The sequence below is a fragment of the Anolis sagrei genome, chromosome 6 (genome assembly GCF_037176765.1).
Source record: "Anolis sagrei isolate rAnoSag1 chromosome 6, rAnoSag1.mat, whole genome shotgun sequence".
Taxonomy (NCBI): Eukaryota; Metazoa; Chordata; class Lepidosauria; order Squamata; family Dactyloidae; genus Anolis; species Anolis sagrei.
This window is the reverse complement of record NC_090026.1, coordinates 114,690,778-114,700,515: the sequence shown is the minus strand read 5'-3', so window position 1 is coordinate 114,700,515 and position 9,738 is coordinate 114,690,778. Positions and strand designations below refer to the sequence as shown.

General features: G+C 37.6%; 1 long non-coding RNA gene across 1 annotated transcript in view; it reads left to right on the top strand.

Moving 5' to 3' along the window:
- The first annotated feature begins 5,424 nt into the window (after positions 1-5,424).
- LOC137097279 (uncharacterized) overlaps positions 5,425-9,738 on the top strand; it is a 48,046-nt gene continuing 43,732 nt past the window's right edge. The window contains exon 1 of the long non-coding RNA XR_010910110.1: positions 5,425-5,524. This is a non-coding gene — a long non-coding RNA (uncharacterized lncRNA). The remainder of the gene's footprint in view (positions 5,525-9,738) is intronic.

Here is a 9,738-nt window from a genome sequence, read left to right as displayed (position 1 = left end):
AATTACAATGAAAAAGATTGGTCTGTTAAACAGTTCTCTACAGACATTTTACCATATGAATTACCGTGGAACAGATCCTTCTTTAGACTAGGAGAAAAATTGACAGAAGACCACTACTGAGACATCCAGTTGAAAGAAAGTTGCCACTGAACTCAAGTCTGTTATGGCTTGAGAAATGTCTCCTAATCAGCCTACATTGTATAAATGCCTGAGTTATCATTTACTCCTGCTAGCCAAGTCAGCCATTCTTCATAACACTGTCTGGCATTTGTCAGTTCCAGTTGTTTATTGTTATTGGAACTTGGAACAAACACCCAGCAGTTTTCAAAGAAACACAGATAATGTGAGAACAAATATACAGCACTAGAAAAAATGAAGACAAAGGGACCTTCTTAGGAACAAGAGACTGATTCCTCGGAAGTCCAGAAGATAACACACAGCTCTTCCCACACGTCTGACAGATTTGAATATTTGGACACTGCAGGAATTACCAAACATCCGAAGTTCCCATAAAGTAGTTTGAAAAGAGTTTCTGCAAGATGTTTTGCTCCCTGTATATATAAAAAATAACAACTACCCCCCACCCCAATGTATTCCATGCACTAAAGCCAACTGGATTAGCAGTTAAAATTTTATTTCACTCCTGTTTTCCATTACCTGGCTAGTTTAGAGAGTATGGGAAAGGATGTGGAAAGATTCAGTTCCAGAGTGGAAAACACCTGAGCTGAACACCTCTTGCATTCAAGTAGTTCAGCTACCCTTGTTCATGAAACCCTTGTGACTCATTCCCACCCACACATAAATCCTGGAAACTTTTGGAAGATACTGAAATTTTCTTGGTAGATTCAGCTCACTGGAGATGCATATGCTTCATGTGCACAACATCCCAGTTTCAACTGCTGCCTGATGTCTCTGCTTGAAAGAAGGGCAATTGATGGAACGACCTCTGTCTGGAGCAATAATTTACATGCTTACAGAATTAGATTAGACGAACAAATGAATAAGGTAACCATCTTTTCCTCCTTTCTTGAAAGACTTACATTTAGTATAAATCATATTTACCTACTTAAAATCTTGGACTTTGACCTGACAAGAGGCTAACCAAATAACTTATGGGAGGAGTTCTACAGTCTAGAAGCAACTGCTGAGAAGACTCTCTCCCATATCATTACTAACAATGACTGTGAAGGTGGTGGGACTGAGAGAAAACCCTCCACAAAAGATATCAGAATCTGGGTTTCTCAAATGCTGAGATAGTCTGGACCCAAGCTGTATAGGTCTCTGAAGGATTTATTTAATTCTCTCTGGCCCCTTTCACACAGCTGTATAAAATCCCACATTATCTGCTTTGAACTGGGTAATATGGTAGTGTGGACTCAGATAACCCAGTTCAAAGCAGAGATTGTGGATTATCTGCCTTGATAGTCTGGGCTATATGGCTGTTTGGAAAGGCCTTCTGTGAATCAGTACAATTTCCATTTGCTTGATAGTGTTGACTGGAATTAAGTTGTGTAGGCACGTTGGAGATTTTGTACGTTCAAGTTGTTTCCAACTAATGGTCACCCTAAGGCAAATCTATTGTGGGTTGTTTTTTTTTCAAGATTTGTTCAGAACAGGGTTAAAATGCCACTTTCCAAAGGTCACCCAGTGGGTTTTCCTGGCCAAATGGGGATTCAACCCTGGTCTCCAGAGTCTTAGCCCAACTTTCAAACAGCAACACTTCACTGGCTCACTGTGGAAATTTAGCCCTAAGTGTTACTATTACTATTATTTATTTGTTTCAAAGTCTACCAGGTGTTGCCAGTTGGAGTTCTGAACCACTGATGATTTTGATTCTATCAAACAATCAAGGAATCAGTGACTAACGCGGCAAATGTTATTATTGGGGAAAAAATTCAATCTGGAAATTTAACCAATTCATTTGCTCTTTAGAACTGTAGACCAGTGTCTTCACACTGAAAAGCAAATATAAATGCTAAAAAGTTAGAGATGTCAGAGCCTTAAATTTCCTGGAAGGGACAGGGATGCACTTTTCCCTTTCCTTGCAAAAAGAGATAATAGCAAGCATTTCATGCTGTTTGATGTTCTCTCTGCTAGTGTTTTCAGTGACAACTGATGGCTGCAATTTCCAGTGCATTTTGAGATGTAGTGTGAGGGGTCTATTATGATATCTGGCCTTATTAAGGCTCCTCAGACAAAAAACGAGCATGGATAGATGTCTTCGTAATGGACCTAAATGGGCTATAATTCTATAAGGCCTTGATGTGGAGACCACAAGAAGTGAGCGAACTCATCTCAACTGCTCATAAAGAAGAGATGGTGGTGTGTAATAACCTCCACAGGAAAGGATGGTAGATAAATTAATTGTGTCCCACAAAGTAGCTGAAAGCTATTCGCAGTTTACTTCTCTCGTAAAGGCTACAGAATTACTGCATTCAGACCAATGGCCATTATTTACCGAAGGCAAGAGATGGGAAAATATATCTGGCTCATTTGCATTGTATTTTTCACAATTCCATTCAGCTTGTAAGACACCTCCCTCTCCTCCATCCCACAGCATTTAAATCTATGCATATTATTATGTATTTTTTTTCCAAATTGGATGCAATTGTGTACACATCTTCACTAAACAAAATAGGTGTACATTTTTCAAATGAACATGCAGTTTTATGAATCTTTTTTTCACCAAAGCACATAAATAGAATCACAGCAATGGAAGAAAACAGAAAGCTTATCCAGTCCAATCATATGGCATGCAGGAATACCCATCAAAGAACTCCTGGTAGATGGCCACCCAGTCTCTCTTTTAAAAAATCTAAATAAGTCACCGCTTAACCTTCTCTTCTCCATGCAAAACATACCAACTCCCTAAGTCATTTCTAATATGAAATACTTTCAAAACATTTTACCATTTTAGGATTGTGCATGCCATTGCAGTTCATATTTCTATGTATGGTTGCGAAAGCTGAACAGAAAAGAAAGCCAATGGGAAGAAAATCAACCCATTTGAATGCAGCACTGGAGAAGAGTTCTACAGAGATACCATGGACTGCTAAAGCACAAATAAATGGATTCTAGAGCAAATCAAGCCCAAACACTCCCTAGAAGTTATGATGCCTAAACTGAGACCGTTGAACTTTGACCATCTCATATAAAGACAGAACTCTCCAGGAAAGTGAGTTATGGTTGGTAAGAGAAAAGGTAGCATGAAAAGAAAAAGACCACATTCCAAATGGATAGACTCAATCAAAGAAGCCATGGCAGAGCTGTGCTGTTGATAGCAGAGTAACTTGGAGGTCTCTTTTTTATGTGTACAAGTTGACTTGATGACCAATAATAACAACAACCAATCATCGGGAAGCCAGACACATATGGAAACCATATGGAAAACATGGCCCTGAGTCTGCAAGAACTGAGTCAATGACAGTCAATGACAGGGTGACTTGGAGGTCTCTCATGCATATGGTTACCATAAGATGATGTCAACTTGACAGCAGTTAGCAACAACAATTAGCAGCCTAGAATTTTTCAGTCTACTCCTGCACTTTCACATACATACACTGAGATCTCTCAGACCTAGATTTTTCAGTAACAGCTGGATACACCTTCACTCTAATCCCAGGAAAATGTAATTGTCTCCTATCAAGAGCAATGGGATTCAGATTAATAAAATCTCCAAACTTCAGATCAGTGTTTGGCCCCAGGGAACTTTGACACTTGGTTCTTATAACTGAAAATAGTTAAAGTAAATATTCAAGTTTGCGTCCCTTATCTTGCTGGTGCATTAGTTTAAAAAGCAAAAGGCTGCCAAACAAACAATTCCAGTGAGCTCTTTGTTGAGCACCAGGCATTCCAGTCACTGTTGGGTAAATATAAGCATGACTAGTCCAGACAATAATCCGTGCATAATAGAAACAATTTGAACATTCCTGTGGATATTACAAAACACAATGGAGGGAATACTTTTCCCTTGAATCAATAGCTTTTCACAGGTAAAATATAATCTTTTTTTCTACCAGTGCCAATGAAGCCAGAGGATTTTTTGTTGTTGCTGTTTTTCTCACATGCCTGCTCTTTAAAAAGAAAACACCAGAGCTAATCATCACCTTTAATTGCTTTTTATAATTAAGTATGGTTCACTTGTGGGTAAGCTGTCCATTCTTTAAAGTCCTTTAATGGCTAACTGTAATGGGAAATATCTTGTTTCCTTATTTATTTCTAAAAGTGATAGCCTGCTTTAATACGATAAAGGCAATAAATGGTTTAAACAAAATAATAGCGATTTAAAACAGAATATTATAATATGACACCACTGTGAAATTGCTAATGGTTGACTTAAGAGGTGATTCTTATTGCCACTTGAAATTCAAAACACACTTTTTAAGGAAAATGTCCCACTGAATTTTATTTTTTCTTTGTGGCACAAGTGGTGAAGCTCCTGTTAAAGTAAAATAAACCTGATTGTTTTTTGGTTAATACATTATCCATGGTTGATAAGTATCAGAAACATTAAATACACCAATCCTACCAAATGTGAAGGCAGTTCAAACTGAAACAGTTTGACATCAAGACATTTCAGAATATATGCAACAAAAGAGCATTTATAAAACTGTCACTCAAGTATGCCACTCTAAAAAAAGGCCCAAACAATACTTTCCTATTAATTGGATGGTTAAGTCTCATTATGCACAATGATGCAATAAAATGACATCCCTTATGTATAAAATAGCAAAAACAAAGTTTGCTTTCTGTAATTTATTTTTGAGTATTTGTAAGCTGTAGATGGTTGAATCCATGGATGCAGAATCTGTGGATCCTGAGAACCCGTTGTGATTGCCCTACATATGTTTATACAGTACAATAGAGTCTCGTTTATCCAACATAAATGGGCCACCAGAATGTTGAACAAGCGAAAATGTTGGATAATAAGAAGGGATTAAGGAAAAGCCTATTAAACATCAAATTACATTATGGTTTTACAAATTAAGCATTGAAACACAATGTTTTACAACAAATGGACAGGAAAAAACAGTTGAATACATGGTAACATGATGTAGTAATTACTATATTTATGAATTTAGCACCAGAACATCACAATGTATTGAAACAGCTGTGGATCCGGGCGGGAGGTAGACCGTGTTGGATAATGTAGAACGTTGAATGAGCGAAGGTCTCATAGTTACAGTTGACCACATTGAATACTTCCTGGGTATCATTCCCAAATCCCTGTAGTGCATTTGTACATTGGTTCCAAAGTAAATTGCATCATGCAACATGTAGAAGAGCCAGATGGGGCAAGACAGGTTTGCTTTGATTCCCTTATGATGAAATTTCTTATTTGCTGTTGCTGTTATTGTCAATGAATAATTTCTGTAGCACAAGGTGCTTTACCAGCCTTATCATCTTCAGTTTCACAAAATCTTCTGGAGGTAAATCATTACCTGTTCAGTTTTATGGAAAATAAAAGCTGAGGAACTGTAGCCGCCTGCAGAGAGACCACCTGCTGAGTGTTCGGCTGAGCAAGGTAATTCACTGGATGCCCTGGAACAACCCACGATCAACTGTTGCTTACGTTGCCATAGAAATGTGAAAATTGTGGATTCTGTGGATGCTGCAATAGTAATGTGCAAAAGGCCCGAGCCACACAGTCAAGTCCAGCTTGTGAGACCTACATCCTGTATATTAGTTATAACTAGGTTAGACTCATTCAGTCAATGAAACTTATAGTTTAAATTATTTTAAACAGATTTAAATTAGCACTGCTTCTGATAGGACCTGTTTATTATTATTATTTTAATTCTTGTGATTGGGAGGTGTAGTGAACTGCCTTCCACCCCACACTGGAACATAAATAAAATTAATAATAAATAATAAACATAAAATAAATCACTATTTGTGTAACTCCCATTAATTCAATGAATTTCTTCTAGCTGGGATTAACAACTGGGGGTTGCATCTACACTGAAGAATTCAAACAGTTTGATGCCATTTCAATTGCCATAGCTCAGTGGGAGTTGTCATTTGGTGAGACACCAGCACACTTTGGCAGAGAAGGATACAGACTTTGTAAAACTACATCTTCCACAATTTCATAGTATTGAACCTTGGCAGTTAAAGTGGTGTCAAACTGTATTAATTCTACAGTGTAGATGTAATGTGGATTTAGGCATGAAAGTCTTTCTCGCTGTATTGTATTATGACTTTGTGGGAAGAATTCACATCAAAACCTTGGTCAACATGGCTTCTCTGCATTATCATCTCTGTAAACTGTTAAAAAGTCATTTCTGAGTCACTATTATAGCATAGGAAATACGGTAGTCTTCATTCTGGACTTGCTATAGGATTTTCTCTATGTTGTTTTTTCTTGTTTCCCTATTTCCATCTGTGAATATAGCTAATTTATGAGAATAAACTATTTATTTTACATGTAGAGACACCTACTAGAAATATGACAATAGTATGCTTATTTTTCATAATTTCTATGAAAAACATGATACTTTAAAATCTTTTTTCTCATTTTATAGAACACCTCATTTTATGTAATAAACCATTAATGGGGAGATTTGGACCTGCAAATATTTTAGATTTCAACTCCCAGAAGCCCTAGCTAGCATGGACAATGGATTAAGAAATGCAAAACCAGGGATTGTGGTAGCTCAAAGCAGTTCATTGGGAAACTCAAAGGATCACTACTCCTGCTGTAAAAGCAACATGTTCCCTCACATTTTACAGGTTAGATATACATTATGAACCTCTGAAGCTCCATCTGAACTTAAACTGAAATCCTATCACATTGTATATGGAAGACTTAAATCTGTCTTAAACTCACTGCCTGTTTTAATGTAATATGGAAGTTACACTCATGAATAGAACCCAACTCTGCCCATCAAGCTCAAGACTGTCACTATTAGATGTTTCCAAGATCTTGGGCAAAGAGTCCCTTCAGCCTTGGTACAAGGGATTGCTTAAATGGCAATCCTTACTTTTAGTAACCTCAGACTCTATTCCATATATATGGTAGCTATCTCACTGAACTAAAATATTGACATAACCTTGAATTTTTAAAGATATTGATACAATGCATTCATTTAAATTCATATAATAACATCTGCCATTGAACTGTATTTTTTCCTCACTGAGTTCTCTATGTTGATGTCTTGCTTCCTCTGGGAACTAGTATTGGGTTTTGTATTCCAAAGGCACAAAAACAATATCTAAACATGCATAGTTTGTTGTTTTTATGTGCTTTCAAGTCAATTCTGATGCAAGAAAACCTACAGTTTTCTTGGCAAGATTTATTCAAAGGAGGTTTGCTGTTGATTTTCTCTAAGGCTGAGAGTGGATTCACTAAAGGTCACTCAGTGGGTTTTCATGACTGAGCAGTGATTTGAACCCTGATCTACTGGAGTCCTCTTTCAATACTCAGTAAACTGCATCTGTCATGCCTAGGCCCAGAAGCAGATGAAGTCCCTCCAACACTCCCAACCGCCAGTGCTCAGGCCATGGAGGGAGAAGAACTAGCAGAATCTACTGGACTTAATCCTGCCTCCATTATTTTTCTTTGCATGTCACATTGAGATTGCAATTCTGAGGGCAGGGTACCATCCATTTATCAATCTGTAAATTGCTCTGACAGGCAAATTGGTTTCAGCATTCTTGCAACACCTTCTTCCATTTCACAACATTAGAATTACAGAGGAAGGACATTAGTGGAGAAGGAATGACAGAAGAGCAACAATATTTTCCCTTCAATGAAAATGCACAATCCAATCAAGATTAGATTTTAGCTATTCTTGTAAGCCGCTCCGAGCCCCAGGGGAGTGGCGGCATATAAGTTTAAATAATAAATAAATAATAAATAAATAAGATTAAAGTCCAATTCAAATTTGACATCATGCTGTAAACTCCATACAAAAGCACCTTTTTAAACTTACCAGACTTGTGTGATAAAGTCCTAAATCCAACCTGAAAGTATAGAAGGTTCTGGCTCTCCAACTGATGGCATGAGCCAGTTTAGCTCAGGTCACCCATTGAGCCCACAGGCTCCCATCAAATGGCTGAAGGAGGGCAGAGTCAGCGCATGCTGTCACCATGGCAAGACAGAAGGCTTCCTTTGTTGATGTTAAAATCAAAGTGGGGGGGAGCTGCATGCTCCACATGTGCTCCATGCTTCCCCCATGGAATGAAGGACATCTCCAGTGGGGCGTGGGATGCCAGGTTCGCCACACACCCCAATGACACAAGATGATGTGGGACGACTCCGGTGGCCATGTGACAAGGTTGTTAGTCATTGGGTTTGATATTACCAAATAAGGACTCATTCAGACTGATTGAAAAGTCCCCAGATTTTGACCCTGTTCTTCTCAATTGTATGCTGGATTAATATAAATGGGCCTGGGGAGTTGGTATAGAAATCTCTGATTGTACTGGGAACTGACAGAAAATATTCTGGCATAAACAAATGTGTATTGATCTCCAAAATAAAAGAAGAAAATCTTGAACTTTATGGTATTGTATATGGAAGACTTAAATCTTTATAATTATAATTAGTCTGGATGCACACTAAATTGTTGTCAGAGTACATACGTGCTTGAGATTTTTGGCCTTCTTTTATGCATTATTGCAACTATGTAGCCTGACTACATTCCTCAATGTGAGACTGCGGCATGAAATCTATCCATCTGACATGAATGCCAACTATATCACTAGCTCTGCGTATGCTTTTTAGTGCTTTTATATTTTTAATGCATTCAATCGATTAAAAAAATTCAAGGTTGCTTCAGTATTCTGCTTCAAGGAGGTAATCATATGCAGGACACGACCTGAGGCTGCAATAAAAGGAAGTTAAATTAATAATATTTCTTAAAAGTATTTCTGATTATCCGGCTTAAACTAAACAAAACTAGTCGCTTGTTCTCCTGACTTCCATCAATTGTATATATTTTTTTAATAAGAGACTTCCAGGATAGACTGAAAAGAAATCTTGGATGAACAATGCAAAACCATAATCTTATCTTTGTTAAGAACAGAGAAGGAAAAGTAAGCATTAGCAAGAATATTGTTGATGTAATTACACATGTAATTTCCCTTCCGGAAGCAGTGCAACATTTTTTGTCTGATGCACAATATCCACATTCAATTTCAAAAGCAGAACTGTACATGGGAAGCTGTCTGGGCACATTACTTTATGCATTTGATTATATACCGTTGCCAATCAACAGAAGGGTTGTTGTACGTTTTTCAGGCTGTATGGCCATGTTCTAGAAGCATTCTTTCTTGACGTTTTGCCTGCATTTGCGGCAGACATCCTCAGAGGTTGTGAAGTCGCAACCTCTGGGGATGCCTGCCACAGATGCAGGCAAAATGTCAGGAGAGAATGCTTCTAGAACATGGCCATACGGCTTGAAAAACCTACAACAATCAAGTGATTCTGGCCATGAAAGCCTTTGACAATACAATCAACAGAAAGTAGCACAAAAACATGTAACTCCTTATATGGAGATTGATACTGCACCAATCTGATGTAGGATATTCCATCTGTATTTATATGAATCTCATTATTTATAAGTTCAGATCATGTTATGAATACACAAATATATGTTTTATGTGCATTTACAGTCTTTTAAAAGCAAGCTATATCTCTGTGCTTACTGACCATTGTTTACATTGTTATTTATACTGACTGTTTGTTTGAATACAAGTTGAACATTCCTTGTCTGTAATTCCAAAATCTAAAAG